General features: G+C 39.6%; 2 long non-coding RNA genes across 2 annotated transcripts in view; one reads left to right on the top strand and one right to left on the bottom strand.

Annotated features, from left to right (window-relative positions):
* The first annotated feature begins 8,788 nt into the window (after positions 1-8,788).
* LOC118972737 (uncharacterized) overlaps positions 8,789-14,679 on the top strand; it is a 61,855-nt gene continuing 55,964 nt past the window's right edge. Inside the window, exon 1 of the long non-coding RNA XR_012125585.1 lies at positions 8,789-8,920. This is a non-coding gene — a long non-coding RNA (uncharacterized lncRNA). The remainder of the gene's footprint in view (positions 8,921-14,679) is intronic.
* The window catches only part of LOC108395869 (uncharacterized), a 39,336-nt gene continuing 33,573 nt past the window's right edge, over positions 8,917-14,679 (bottom strand). The window contains exons 3-4 of the long non-coding RNA XR_005061818.2: positions 11,534-11,675; positions 8,917-9,868 (exon numbers count right to left, since the gene is read on the bottom strand). This is a non-coding gene — a long non-coding RNA (uncharacterized lncRNA). The remainder of the gene's footprint in view (positions 9,869-11,533; positions 11,676-14,679) is intronic.

Below are 14,679 nucleotides of genomic sequence, written 5' to 3'. Positions count from 1 at the left end.
ACCTTAATATTTTAACAATTTGTTTATTGTTGGGCACCTAGTTTGTTTATAATCTGTGATGAAGATACTTATTAGATATGTCATTTATATAAAAGACATTTAAAATTACAGTTTCTTCTACTGGATTTATGAGATAAAAATACTTCTAACTTTAGAGAGAAAAAATAAGCCAGAATTAGACATTGTCAGATAAAATTACATTTAACAGCACTCACATCGGACTTACTACCTACAAGCACTTTTCAAAGCACTTTAGAAAGATGAGCTCATTTAGTCCTCCTAATAACTCTATGAGACATGCTATCCCCATTTCACAGATGAGAAAATGAGGTCCAGAGATCTTAAGCGACTGGTTCAATGTTACACAGGTAGTAAGTGGCAAAGCCAGTCTGGCGTCAGGGTCTGTACTCAGCCTTTCCCTTATAAAGCCTCCATCTCTTGTTTTCTGGGTTATCTGAGAAAGGTTTGAGATGTTAATTAGGCAGCATGGGAATATCTTAGAATTTGGTGGGCATTGGGAAGGATCTGGGAATGGAGTGAGCTTGCTCAGTCTTTTTGAAATTAAAGGAACCTAGAACTTCTTAGTTCAGGAACAGAATGCAAAGCGTCAATTATTTTTTTAGGACCAAAAAGGGAAAAATTGTACCAGAAGAAATCTTTATTACCCTGTCTTAAAATCTTTTGCGATTTTATAATGTGGCTTTCCAAAACATAGTTGTTAAGGTGGAATGTAATTTTTCTCCTTCCTTTCACCATTTCACTGTGATGTAAACCTAGTTAATATAATTTATTTGATGAGAAGTGATTTTTAAAGTGCATTTATAGAGATGTACACTCTTAAATGCCCAAGAAGTTTCCTATCTGGGCTTTGATATAATGATTTCCAAGAAATCATGTGCTTATAGAGAAGTGACAACATAATATTGCTTGTTTTCCATCAAAGTTAGTAAATATACAGGTTAATTTAAAAGTCATCTATTCTAAAAGCAATCTCAAAACTAAAACCAGCAGAAGACCTGCCCACTGACAATGAAACATGTTAGGAGCAACTAAAGAAATGCCCAAAGAACAGAGCTCGCAGAAGTCTCTGGGGTCGCATGGGAGGCAGTGTCAGCAAGAGAGCTCAGCTGTTCTGGGAAGAACAGAGGCCCCTTCAGATCCTGACGGAGGCTGCCCTTCTACGTGGAAGTTTGCTACAGCTCGTTGCTACTATACTTAAAGGTCCTGGATTCTTGATGTTGTTTAAAATTGTCAGCACAACATATAAAAAATTTAATTCTGACAAGCTCATAAGCCCAGTCAGTGATGAACCAAGGGGAGGAGAGGAATTCAACCAGGCAGTGGATCGAAGAAGCACAAACAGAATAAATGAGCAACAGGAATAAGGCATATCTTATTTTATCACATGGTAAAATATTTTTAGAGCTAGCTCAGATCACTTATACTAAATCAGGGCCAATTACAGGAAAATTAAATTTGCTGAACGGAAAACATTGTTTTGTTGGATTCCATTGAAAGTTTTGCTTAGGGGAAACGTTGATTTCCATACCTCACCACATCCCTACTTTATCACCCAGGAAGACTGTTCTATAACATAACTGTGATGCTAACAGTGATGTTTGATTCTCCATTGCACAGTTGAGAAGGGGGAGGAGTCTGCATGGCTCAGAAGAGGTTCTTCTAGCACAGAAACTTCTCTCTCCAGGCCCTGTTCTAACAGCTGCCCTCACCAGCCATATACAGTTCAGCAAGCTGAATGTACGGTACCAGACCCATTCTGCTAATTCAGTGTAGTGTAAAGAGTCAATTGAGAAATTAGATAATGAGACTGACACCATTTATTTGCTTTAGTTTCACTTCCACCAGGCCAGAGGACACAGCTTGACAAAGACAAGCTTGGAGGATCTGTGAGGTTGTCATTTGTTTGGTTTGACGCTTTGAGGATTCTCACTCAAAATTTAAAATGATGTTTTGTGAACATCAATCTAGATTTATTCTCTAAGTGTCCTCAAAACTGATAGAAAACATCTGAGAACTGGTGAACTGAAACCAACAATGGGAAGATACTCAAAAAGTGCTCCAAGCAGAGGGACTGCTATAGATGGAAGTGTTCCTAGGGGTGGATAGCTGTCACCAGAGGTAGTAAAATCATGGTAGGGAGGGTGGAACAGCTGATTGCGAGGCAAATGCAAAATTAAATTGACTATCCCCAAAGTCAATCAAGGGATAGACAAAAAGTACAGAATTTGATACCTAATATATAAAGAATGAAGGAGGAAGAAAAAGGAGGAGAAATAGAAAAGAACCTTTAGATTGTGTTTGTAACAGCATACTAAGTGAGTTAAGTTAGACTCTTAGATAGTAAGGAAAGTAATCTGGAACCTTTGGTAACCACGAATCTAAAGCCTGAAATGGCAATAAGTACATACCTATTGGTAATCACCCTAAATGTAAATGGACTGAATGCACCAATCAAAAGACATAAAGTCACTGAATGGATAAAAAAACAAGACCCATCTATATGCTACTTACAAGAGACTCACCTCAAACCCAAAGACATGCACAGACTAAAAGTCAAGGGATGGGAAAAGATATTTCATGCAAACAATAGGGAGAAAAAAGCAGGTGTTGCAGTACTAGTATCAGACAAAATAGACTTCAAAACGAAGAAAGTAACAAGAGATAAAGAAGGACATTACATAATGATAAAGGGCTCAGTCCAACAAGAGGATATAACCATTATAAATATATATTTATACACAGGAGCACAAGCATATGTGAAACAAATACTAACAATTAAAGGAGGAAATAGACTGCAATGCATTCATTTTAGGAGACTTCAACACACCATTCACTCCAAAGGACAGATCCACCAGACAGAAAATAAGTAAAGACACAGAGGCACTGAACAACACACTAGAACAGATGGACCTAATAGACATCTATAGAACTCTACACCCAAAAGCAACGGGATACACCTTTTTCTCAAGTGCACATGGAACATTCTCCAGAATAGACCACATCCTAGGCCACAAAAAGAACCTCAGTAAATTCGAAAAACTTGAAATCCTACCAACCAACTTTTCATACCACAAAGGTATAAAACTACAACTAAATTGTACAAAGAAAGCAAAAAGTCCAACGAACACATGGAGGCTTAACAACATGCTCCTAAATAATCAATGGATCAATAATCAAATTAAAATAGAGATCAAGCAATATATGGAAACAAATGACAACAACAACATAAAGCCCCAACTTCTGTGGGATGCAGCAAAAGCAGTCTTAAGAGGAAAGTATATAGCAATCCAGGCATATTTAAAGAAGGAAGAACAAACCCAAATGAATAGTCTAATGTCAAAATTATCAAAATTGGAAAAAGAGGAACAAATGAGGCCTAAAGTCAGCAGAAGGAGGGACATAATAAAGATCAGAGAAGAAATAAACAAAATTGAGAAGAATAAAACAATAGCAAAAATCAATGAAACCAAGAGCTGGTTCTTTGAGAAAATAAACAAAAGAGATGAGCCTCTAGCCAGACTTATTAAGAGAAAAAGAGAATCAACACACATCAACAGAATCAGAAATAGAAAGACTGACCCAACAGAAATACAAAGAATTATTAGAGACTACTATGAAAACCTATTTGCTTAGAAGCTGGAAAACCTAGAAGAAATGGACAACTTCCTAGAAAAATACAACCTTCCAAAACTGACCAAGGAAGAAACACAAAATCTAAACAAACCAATTACCAGCAAAGAAATTGAAGCAGTAATGAAAAAACTACCCAAGAAAAAAACACCCAGGCCAGATGGATTTACCTTGGAATTTTATCAGACATACAGAGAAGATATAATACCCGTTCTCCTTAAAGTTTTCCAAAAAATAGAAGAGGAGGGAATACTCCCAAACTCATTCTATGAAGCCAACATCACCCTAATACCAAAACCAGGCACAGACCCCACCAAAAAAGAAAATTACAGACCAATATCCCCGATGAACATAGATGCAAAAATACTCAACAAAATATTAGCAAACCAAATTCAAAAATATATCAAAAGAATCATACACCATGACCAAGTGGGATTCATCCTAGGGATGCAAGGATGGTACAACATTCGAAAATCCATCAACATCATCCACCACATCAACAAAAAGAAAGACAAAAAAAACACATGATCATCTCCATAGATGCTGAAAAAGCGTTAGACAAAATTCAACATCCATTCATGATAAAAACTCTCAGCAAAATGGGAATAGAGGGCAAGTACCTCAACATAATAAAGGCCATATATGATAAACCCACAGCCAACATGATACTGAACAGCGAGAGGCTGAAAGCTTTTCCTCTGAGATCGGGAACAAGACAGGGATGCCCACTCTCCCCACTGTTATTTAACATAGTTCTGGAGGTCCTAGCCACAGCAATTAGACAAAACAAAGAAATACAAGGAATCCAGATTGGTAAAGAAGAAGTTAAACTGTCACTATTTGCAGATGATATGATATTGTACATAAAAAACCCTAAAGACTCCACTCCAAAACTACTAGAACTGATATCGGAATAGAGCAAAGTTGCAGGATACAAAATTAACACACAGAAATCTGTGGCTTTCCTATACACTAACAATGAATCAATAGAAAGAGAAATCAGGAAAACAATTCCATTCACAATTGCATCAAAAAGAATAAAATACCTAGGAATAAACCTAACCAAAGAAGTGAAAGACCTATACCCTGAAAACTATAAGAGACTCTTAAGAGAAATTAGAGGACACTAACAAATGGAAACTCATCCCATGCTCTTGACTAGGAAGAATTAATATCGTCAAAATGGCCATCCTGCCCAAAGCAATATACCGATTTGATGCAATCCCTATCAAATTACCAACAACATTCTTCAACGAACTGGAACAAATAGTTCAAAAATTCATATGGAAACACCAAAGACCCCGAATAGCCAAAGCAATCCTGAGAAAGAAGAATAAAGTGGCGGGGATCTCATGCCCCAACTTCAAGCTCTACTACAAAGCCATAGTAATCAAGACAATTTGGTACTGGCACAAGAACAGAGCCACAGACCAGTGGAACAGAATAGAGACTCCAAACATTAACCCAAACATATATGGTCAGTTAATATTCGATAAAGGAGCCATGGACATACAATGGGAAAATGACAGTCTCTTCAACAGATGGTGCTGGCAGAACTGGACAGCTACATGTAAGAGAATGAAACTGATCACTGTCTAACCCCATACACAAAAGTAAATTCAAAATGGATCAAAGACCTGAATGTAAGTCATGAAACATGAAACTCTTAGTAAAAAACATAGGCAAAAATCTCTTGGACATAAACATGAGTGATTTCTTCATGAATATATCTCCCCGGGCAAGGAAAACAAAAGCAAAAATGAACAAATGGGACTATATCAAGCTGAAAAGCTTCTGTACAGCAAAGGACACCATCAATAGAACAAAAAGGTACCCTACAGTATGGGAGAATATATTCGTAAATGACAGATCCGATAAAGGCTTGACATCCAAAATATATAAAGAGCTCACGCACCTCAACAAACAAAAAGCAAATAATCCAATTAAAAAATGGGCAGAGGAGCTGAACAGACAGTTCTCCAAAGAAGAAATTCAGATGGCCAACAGACACATGAAAAGATGCTCCACATTGCTAGTTATCAGAGAAATGCAAATTAAAACCACAATGAGATATCACCTCACACCAGTAAGGATGGCTACCATCCAAAAGACAAACAACAACAAATGTTGGCGAGGTTGTGGAGAAAGGGGAACCCTCCTACACTGCTGGTGGGAATGTAAATTAGTTCAACCATTGTGGAAAGCAGTATGGAGGTTCCTCAAAATGCTCAAAATAGAAATACCATTTGACCCAGGAATTCCACTCTTGGGAATTTACCCTAAGGATGCAGCACTCCAGTTTGAAAAAGACAGATGCACCCCTATGTTTATTTACAATAGCCAAGAAATGGAAGCAACCTAAGTGTCCATCAGTAGATGAATGGATAAAGAAGATGTGGTACATATACACAATGGAATATTATTCAGACATCAGAAGAAAAGAAATCCTACCATTTGCAACAACATGGATGGAGCTAGAGGGTATTATGCTCAGTGAAATAAGCCAGGCAGAGAAAGACAAGTACCAAATGATTTCACTCATATGTGGAGTATAAGAACAAAAGAAAACTGAAGGAACAAAACAGCAGCAGAATTACAGAACCCAAGAATGGACTAACAGTTACCAAAGGGAAAGGGACTGGGGAGGATGGGTGGGAAGGGAGGGATAAGGGCAGGGAGAAAAGAAAGGGGGCCTTACGATTAACATGTATAGTGGGGGGGGGCACGGGGAGGGCTGTGCAACACAGAGAAGACAAGTAGTGATTTTACAGCGTCATACTATGTTGATGGACAGTGATTGTGAACCAGTATGTGGGGGGGACTTGGTGAAGGGGGGAGCCTAGTAAACATAATGTCCTTCATGTAATTGTAGATTAATGATACCAAAATAAAACTAATAAAAAAAAAAGTGCTCCAAGCAGATATTTCTAAAGATATTTTTATTGCTCTTTTCAAAAAGAAAAAGAAGAAAAGTAAAATTATCCTTTCATTCATTCATTCAATCAGTCATTCAGATATTTATTAAGTGGTACTAAGTGCCAGGAACATCCAGAGGTAAGACACGTTCTAGCCCTCATAGAAACTACTGCGGGAAGCAGATTCTGTCAGAAATGGGTCCTTCCTTTTGTGACCATCTTTATCTTACAGGGCTTGGGTTCTAGTTTTAGTTTAGGCTTCATTAATTGAGGGACTTGGAGACAACAGAATGTAATAACAGTTACCATTTATTACTAGTGACTAGGTGCTTTACATATGTGATCTCATTTAAATTCTGAAAATACGCAGGCCCAAGGTACTTTATGGGTGCCATGTGCAAAATAGAAATAGGTGACCTTTGCGTGGTAGGTGCTACTCAGCGATCTGAGCCCAGGCGGGATGTCAGCTGCTGCTTACCTCCTTGGGACACTAGGAGTTTTGTGCAGTTTGTGGGCTGCACAACTGTACTTGGCAGGAACCTAGTTACAATCTAGTTAAAGTATCATCAACTTTGTTTCACAAAGAAGGAAACAGGTTCAGAGAGATTAAATAACTTTTCCAAAGTCATACACTTAGCAAGTGGCAAAGCCTTGACTCAGAGGCACATTTGTCTGGGTCTGAAACCTGTTGTCCTTCAGCTATTTCAGTTTGCCTTGTTCTTCTGCTGAGGTGTACCAAATCTCCCATCGTTGAGACCATACTAATAGAATTCCCCAAAGCCTGTGACTTCCTGTGTATATTCTCCGTATGGTCTTGGAAGTTTTCCCTTTCTATTCCCTCTTCTAGCAGCATTCACACAGGTATCCCCTGCTTTTTGAAAATTTGCCTTACACTACTTTGCTTTTATGAAAGACCTGAATCAGTGTCTGTTTTCACTAACCCCAAGACACCTGAAGAGGACTTTTGCTTTTATAAAAAAAAGGGTGAAAAGCAAAAATAGTGTTGAGCGTTTGTGCTGCAGCGAGCAGTTAACAGAAGCAGCCCAGCAGCAAGCCTCCAGAGCTTTGACCTGTGTGAGCATCTGTGCTGCATCTCGATTTATTTTGTGCATCCATTAGCAAGGTGTGTCCTAAAATACCAGAAAGAACTAAGAGAGGTTCTTTTTTTGGCCTGAGAGTGTTAAAAAATGTTCAATATAAATTAATAGCAATTGCTTCTTAGCTTTACATTATTTTGGTTTACGAAAGATTTCATGGCAACACTCTACTTTTGGATTGGCTGGGAGCCTGTAGTAATAGCTAAATCCTTAATTATTATTATTGATCAATTTAACTCCAGGGAATACCAATTTTTTTTTCAAGTTTAAATGTTCTTTTTTTTTTTGTTATCATTAATCTACAATTACATGAGGAACATTATGTTTACTAGATACCCCCCATCACCAAGACCAATATTTTTTTTTATGCCCTGCGTAAATCCTGTGGGTAGAGGTAATACATTTAAATTATGTTCAACAATCAATATGTAAGTATATACAAAGACAATTTAATGATTAAAAAAGTAGTCTGCCCTTTGAGAGGATTTGTCTTCACCACTCTCTCAAGGTCACCGCTGAATGCTATGGACAGCAATCCCTTATCAACCCTCCAAACTTCCCCAAGCTAATCCATCTGTGAAAGCTTGAGTTTTTCTTCCTCTGTTAGCTGGTCACAGGAAAACCACCATGAGGCCATATGTGTGAACTGAGGAGGAAATGCCAGTCAGGGCGCCAGGGGCGTCCCGGGTCATCTTTCATGCAGCTTATTTCTGCTTTCTGCCTCTGCTCAAACACAGACCCCAGGGCACTGTTTCTCTCTTACAGTAGATTGCTCCTGGGCCCGCCTACCCTTGTCACTTTGGGATTTGAGAGCATCCAGTTCATGATGAGCAGTTATGGCCACAGGGTCACCTAATGTCCCATGGTGAGGCGCTCAGACTTTATCATGGCCCAGTGGCCTGCCACGAATTGTGTTTTCAGTAATACATAGTTCTCTGCAGCAAACAACACAGCATTGCTTTGAAAACCAGAGGTCTGCACGGCAGTCCTCCTATTGGGACTTGCCAAAGAAATCACCTGGCATCTTTTCTTCCCCCAGTACCCCTGCTACCATGACATCGACATCTGCTGGGTTGTATGTCTCAAGAAGCATGTCTGCTTTTCCTGAAAACTGGACCTGTTGCAGCGCCCTCTCTTTCAGCCCAAAGCTAGAACCTTCCATGTCATCTTATAAATGGATTGAAGCAGTGTACCTCAGTGTAGAATATTCTGCAAGCAAAACCTGGAGAGGCCTACCAAGTGGTGTGCTTTGAACAGGTAGGGAGGAAATGGTGCAATAACCATCCTTTACTGGGGCCTATCCCTGCATGTCCTGCGCTAATCTGGCAGGTCTCTGGATCTTTGCAGGGTTAATTTCTCAGCCTCTAGATGATACATATCTTACAAGGCTTCTAGAGTGCATGCTACATCTTGCTCACTAATATGTGTCCTCAAAATAGCCTATGTAATTTTTGTAAGATATACAGATAATACAGGTTCCTGTGACCGAAAATGGGAGAACTAACATAGTCTTGGGGTAATCCTGTGAATATGCCATTGTCATTCCATGAGAATTAAAACTACTCTGATCCTCTCTTTGATTGATAGGGAAAAGAATATATTCACCTGACCAATACCACATACTACATACTCAAGGCTGTTAATCTGCTCTAGTAAAGATACCATGTCCAGCCTAGCAGCTGCCACTGGGATACTCCTTGGTTAAGTTCAAGTAGTACACAGTCATCTATCATATGGGTTTTGTAGATGTCAGAATGTCATTAAGTGGGAGCCACCATCCCTGCATCCTTTACATATTTGAAGGTGGCTCTGATCTCTGCCTTGCCCCTCTGAGATGGGATATAGTTTTTATGTACTATCTTGGCTGGAAGTGGAGATGGGTAGTTTTAGGGGCTTCCACTCAGCCTCTTCTTCTATAGTAGTTCTTATCCTAAAATAAAAATAAAATAAAACTTAGGTCTCACCACATTCTAATTAAGAAGAGTCGTGACTTGAAGAACCAGGTATTTCAGTCTCTAAGCTTTATACAAAGCTGTGTAAGGGACACCTGTTCACCCAGTCCACATCCTTGCTTTTTTCACTCCAGTTGCATTCCAGCACCTGCTTCAGCTGGTCTGTAAAGCTCTGGCTGCCCTGAGGCTTCTCTGCTGTGGCTAGTGGGATGCCTGCAGCAGCCTTCGAAGTCCTTCTGGCAAATTTGCAAACCTGGAAATAGGAGAGACTTAACACCTTCAACCAAATGAGAACGGCAGACATGTGTATATACTTTGGACTCCTGTTACCTCAGGCAGACAATTGTGAGGTTCATTCTACCTGGCTCTGTAAAGAGATTTCTAGAAAGAACACCTCAGTTTCCCACAATGCTGATCAACTTTATAACCCACCCACACCTTTGACCTGGCTTTCCTTCCATCCCAATTTGACTTTTCCGCATCCCCACTCCTATTTCCTGGGATCACTTAACAAATCAAAGTAACTGCATGCAAGCTCTTATTTGAGGATCTAGTATGTGAACTCAGAGTTGCATTTTTAAATATAGAATTTGTATGTTATTATAGAAAACCAGAAAATACATGGAGGCACTTAGAAGAAAAACTCATGCAAGATCTCCCCAGACAAACTTTCTTCTCATGAGCCTCTTTGTAGTTTTAAAAAAATGACTGCATGTGCATGGTATTCTATCTTATAAGTACTACCACTACTGATTTGACATCCACATTTGAATATTCATTTTGTGTCTCTGTTTTGTTATTCTGAAGTTGTGCTATGATTTAAATTCTTAAAGCTATTTAGGAAGTAGCAGGTATGGTATCACTTATTTGGGGGCTCTGAAAAAAAGCCATTTTCATATAAACAGAAAATAGAATGGGGTCGCCAGGGGCTGGGAGTGGGAGAGGGATGGGGAGATGTTAGTCAAAGAGTACAAACTTTCAGTTACAAGAGTATGTTCTGAGGATCTCATGTACAGCATGACGATAGGTTAATTGTATGGTTGTACACAGATGGTCCCCAGCTTATCATGGTTCCACTTTACGATGGTGTGAAAACAATACACATTCAGTAGAAACTGTACTTTGAATTTTGAACTTTGATCTTTTCCTGGGCTGATGATAGGCAGCGTGATACTCTCTCATGATGCTGCGCTGTGGCAGAGAGCTGCAGCCCCCAGTCAGCTGCATGGTCATGAGGATAAACAACTGATGCACTTGTAAGCATTTTGTACCACAGAACCATTCTGTTTTCACTTTTATTATAGTATTCAATAAATTACATAAGCTGTTCAACACTTTATTATAAAACAGGCTTTGTATTAGATGATTTTGCCCAGCTATAGGCTAACTAAATGTTCTTAGTACATTTAAGGTAGGCTAGGCCAAGCTGTGATGTTCAGTAAGGTAGATGTATTAAAGGCATTTTCAGTTTATGATGGGTTTGTCGGAAGGTAAACCCGTTGTACATCGAGAAAGATCTCTCCTTGCTGAGAGTAGGTCATAAGCATTCTCACCATAAAAAAAGAGTTAATTATGTGACGTGAAGTGATCGATGTGTTAATTATCTTGATCTTGGGAATCATTCAACAATGTGTGTGTGTCTTTTAGGATTCCTGGTCCCAGTTCCAACAGGGGGTTGGGGGTTCCCACACACAACATCCCAAGTAATTCCAGGCACTGTCTACCCAGAGATAATACCAGATTCCACAGGTTAAGGGCTCAGTACTACTTGACTGTCCCCCACCCCAACTCCAGACACCAGTCACGAGCACCAGGCTGTGCTTCTGACCTACCAGCTGTAGACTGGAGATTCAACGACCTCCTCCTTAGGTTTGATTAATCTGCTAGAGCAGCCCACAGAAGTCAGGGAAACACTTACTTATGTTTCCCAGGTTATTAAAGGTTATAAGAAGGATACACATCAACAGCCAGATGAAGAGGTACACGGGGGCAAGGTCCTGGACAAAGGAGCTTCTATCCTTGGGGAGTTTGGGGCCCTGCTGGTGGGACATGGAAGCATTCTGAAAAAAAGAAAAGAAAAGGACTAGATAACTATCCTCTTGGGGTTTCATATAGGCTTCAGTACATAGTTAGGAATGACTGAATCACTGGCCCTCGGCAGATTCACTCTCTTGCCTCTTGGCCCTCCCCAGAGGTTGGGGCGGGAGGGTGGGGAGGGCGCGGTGAGACTGGAAGTTCCAGTCCTCTAATCACCTGGTTGTTCCCCCTGGCAAGCAGCCCCCCCACTGGTGGGTAGGGTCCAAAAATCAACTTTATTAATAGCAAGATACCCATTTCACCTTAATGGCTCTGAAGCATTTGCAGGAATTGTAAATGAAGACCAAATATATCTAAGAAACATACTTTGGTCATCTGAATGACCAAATACGTATTTCTTATAAAGCATTACATCACTCTGTGTGTGTGCGTGTGTCTCTTCTCTGCCTTCAGATCCATTATCCACCCCTTGGGGATCTGCTCTGTGCCCTGGGGAGCCGACCCCCTACGAATGCATCAGCCAGGTTTCCTGGTCCCCCGACTTACCGTAGAGTGTGGTCAGTATGAGGCATCAACAGGAAGTTGAAGGCAGGAGAAGAGAAAGGGTGGGTTATTCCGCTCACCCCTGCAACTTCCCCTGGTTTCGAGCTGTAACTAGGGTAGCGGCTGAATCCCTTCATAACTACAGCTCCTGCTGGAAGCCCCTCCCCTGGGTCTTTTTCTCTCACGGGGCTTTGGCAAAACTGCTTCCCCCTCATGCCCCGGGAGGCAGGGATGGTAACGGCTGCTCGCCACTGCTGGTCTTTGGGAGCCGCAGTGTCTCTCTCTTTTTTTAAAAACAGCTTTAGTGAGAGATAATTCACATAGAATACAGTTCACCCACTTAAAGTACACAATTCAGTAGCTTTTAGTATATTCACAGATTTGTCAGCATCTCTGTTTCCTTAAACTTACACCTTTCAAATAATTCCTTCATTGAATTTTCTTCAGATTTGCATCTAAGTGTGTTTTCTGTTTCCTGGTGGCATGCTCTCTGATTGTTTACATGTATACATATATTTGCTATGGTGCTGGCTCATATCAAAAAATGAGAGCCAATTGCTTAATTTTCAGGAATTTTGTGAGCTGGTTTTAAATGTAGCCACTATTAAAAAATAAATAAGTTTACAATTAAGTAATAAGAAAAGTAATAAATACTAAAGTATTATCACTTCCTAATTATTTTACTACGTTTCATTATTATATATGTGTCATGAGATTATTTGCATCTATTATATTTATATGGTGGAAATACTATATAATGGTGTTTATGTAGGTATGTGCATCTCTTCCAACTCTGTATCAGTGCTGTCACATTGGGAGCTTGAAATTGGCCATTGTGGGTATATTTCCACCTCAGAAATCAGCCAGTGATACAAATTTGGACTTAATTTTTTGTTTCATTGATTGTCTGGACTCAAGAAAATGATGATAAAATATTAATAATACAAATTAAACTTTAAAGCTTGTCATTGTGAATATAACAAAAAATTGAGGAAATATTCTTCCAGTATTTGAAGTTATTATCCAATTTTTTAGTTACTCACATCACTGATGAACCAGAATACATCTTCTTTATTTCACTTTTATCTTACTTGTTACCAGCATTCATAGACTACTCTTGAGTAGCTAGTGGCTGAGCGTTTACCAGCATGCCACATATAGTTTAGATATCATTCCGTATCACCAACAGAGCTTTCTCCACATTTTTAGGTTTGCATTGTATATACCTTGATGGATAGTTAGACTATCATCTGTGCTCTTACAAAACCATGTTACCATAATCTCCTATGAATCATCTGTAAATGCATTTGTAATTTCAATAGATATTGCCAAATTGCTATGAAAAGTTTCCTCAATTGCTACTTCCACACGCAATATATGAGGATATCTGTTTTCGCACATGCTCATCAATCTAGTGTGTTGTCAAATGCCTTGTGTCTTGCCATACCATCATTGTTAATAATCCATCTAATCCATTTTTAAAAATGCAGTTTCAGCTAATAAAATGTATTAGTTATTGCATTTAATTATCATTAAATTATTAATATTAAAACTTAGTATTAAATTAAATATTAGCCTCAAAGTGATCTGTATGAGAGACAGCAACACTAATTCTTCGAGATGTAGGAAGCCACCTAAGGACAGACTGATTATGCCAGGAGTATAAGAATAGGCAATTGAAAAAAAATATTTTCAGGTAGCCTGAAAGTAGAAGGGCAGAGCACTGTTTTCAAGAATTCTGTTGAGAATGGAATAGATTGATAAGAAATTAAAATTTTGGCTCTTCCACCTAAAAAAATGATATGGGAGCATCTTTCTAGGAGATGCTGGAAAAAGAAGAAATGTCTGTGTAAGTGAAGTGATTGTGTGGCTGTGCTCGTCAAGCCTGTAGTAGAGTCGCCTGAGGGCCAGGCTAGAGGTCCCCTGCGAAGGTGGCCGAGCGATCCAGGCAAAGGAAGAGGTGTCCCTGCTGGGACGCGGTCAGACCCGCTGTGAAGGGCCTCAGGGATTTTGAGCACAGCCTCCACCTATCCACACATACTTACAGCCTGCGGATTGGGCAGGAAACTGTGCATTCGTGTAATTCAACTCCCTTGGCATCTTCCCCTTTCCCACTCCCAATTCCACTTCAGAAAGAAATAAAGTCTTTAAGTCCATATGACTGACAGAGACTCAGTCCTTAAGACTGGGCCAGAAGAAGGTGCATAAAGATTAAGACCTGACCGGCCACATTTCCTTATCCACACTGCTTATGGGTTGTCACCATTCCCTTCATAAACAGGTGCTAGTAACTGACAACAAAAATGTCTCTGTATCCTCTAAATTCACTGGCATGAGACTCAGTCTTTGGCTCCTAGCTCATTGCTCAGTAGCTCTGACATAAGGAAGTTACTTGATCTTTTGAACTTCAGTTTCCTCGTCTGTAAAATGGAGATTAATAGGGTAATTGTGGGCAAATGAGATAATCCATGTAAGATATAGAGC

Source organism: Manis javanica, chromosome 15 (assembly GCF_040802235.1).
Source record: "Manis javanica isolate MJ-LG chromosome 15, MJ_LKY, whole genome shotgun sequence".
NCBI lineage: Eukaryota > Metazoa > Chordata > Mammalia > Pholidota > Manidae > Manis > Manis javanica.
The sequence above is the reverse complement of the archived record's forward strand: the minus strand, read 5'-3'. Positions and strand labels throughout refer to the sequence as shown.